This window comes from Mandrillus leucophaeus, unplaced genomic scaffold (assembly GCF_000951045.1).
Source record: "Mandrillus leucophaeus isolate KB7577 unplaced genomic scaffold, Mleu.le_1.0 Scaffold495, whole genome shotgun sequence".
Taxonomy (NCBI): domain Eukaryota; kingdom Metazoa; phylum Chordata; class Mammalia; order Primates; family Cercopithecidae; genus Mandrillus; species Mandrillus leucophaeus.
Genome location: NW_012105309.1, coordinates 845793 through 847206, shown reverse-complemented (window position 1 = coordinate 847206; position 1414 = coordinate 845793). Strand labels below are relative to the sequence as shown.

At 44.8% G+C, this 1414-nt stretch overlaps 1 protein-coding gene across 1 annotated transcript in view; it reads left to right on the top strand.

The window, feature by feature from the left end:
• MCPH1 (microcephalin 1) overlaps positions 1-1414 on the top strand; it is a 263998-nt gene that overhangs the window by 243012 nt on the left and 19572 nt on the right. The window lies entirely within an intron of this gene.

Here is a 1414-nt window from a genome sequence, read left to right as displayed (position 1 = left end):
ATTTCACCATTAGCTTTGGAAAGGTTTGCTCAGAAAATGAATTTCTAAGCACTCCCTTTATTGCATTTATTGGCCAAACTAATGTTCCTAGATGGTTATCTTTGAAATTTCCTAAACTTTTGGGTCCCTGTCGTTAAACTTACGCCAACAGAACTCAACTCACTGGATGTGAATTGTATCAGAGATGTAAAGGTTTAAAAGCATAGGCCGGGCATGGTGGCTCATGCCCATAATCCCAGCACTTTGGGAGGCCGAGGCAGGTTGATCACCTGAGGTCAGGAGTTCAGACCAGCCTGGCCGACTTGGTGAAACCCCCGTCTCTACTAAAAATACAAAATTAGCCGGGCCTGGTGGTGTGTGCCTGTAGTCTCAGCTACTCGGGAGGCTGAGACAGGAGAATTGCTTGAACCTGCCAGGCAGAGGTTGCAGTGAGCCGAGATTACACCACTGCTCTCCAGCCAGGGCAATAAGAGCAAAACTCCGTCTTGGAAAAAAAAAAAAAAGTTTAAAAGCATATTAAAAGCAGACAAAAAAAAAATAGTAAAAACCTAGAACACAGAAGTCAGCTGTCTATTCAATTCAGAATAAGAAATATTGTAGACAAGGCAACATTTTATATCCATTAGAAATGTGGTGGTTGGTTTGAGAACTGAAACCAGCCATGCATATGCTGCTCCAAGCATTTTGGTCATGGCAGGAAACTTTGAAGACTATTTTGCTGTACAAATTCACAAAGCCCCCTGCAAACACTCCCATGCTTAGGGTAAATGCTCAAGTGTGTCACAGCTGCCTTGCAGCTCTGAGGATCAGAAAGGTTCATGGACATAAAAGAAACTTCAAAGCTCTACCTCCTAATGGGAGGCTGCCCTTGGTTTTAGGCTGTCTTTGCTTATTGACCGACTTAATTCATGCTTTGGGTTATGACTGTAGGAGAGATTTTCTTGTGTCTTTGGAGCATGCTGAACTTGTGTTCCTTTTTGTTGTTGCATATTAGGCAGTCAGTGTTGAACCCAAAGTGACCGAAAGTGACCGAGCTCATGTTATGGGCTGAATTTGTCTCCCCAGAATTCATAGGTTGAAGCCTTCCCGGTCCTTAGAACATGATCGTAGCTGGAGCTATGGCCCTTAAAGACGTAAATAAGGTAACATGAGGTCATAAGGGCAAGGCCCTAATCCAGTATGACTGGTGTCCTTTTATGAAGAGGAAGAGGCCAGGTGTGGTGGCTCACGCCTATAATCCCAGCACTTTGGGAGGCCAAGGCTAGCAGATCATTTGAGGTCAGGAGTGTGGGACCAGTGTGTTCAACATGGTGAAACCCTGTCTCTACTAAAAATACAAAATTAGTTGGGCATGGTTGTGGGCGCCTGCAATCCCAGCTACTCCGGAGGCTGAGACAGGAGAATCCCTTGAACA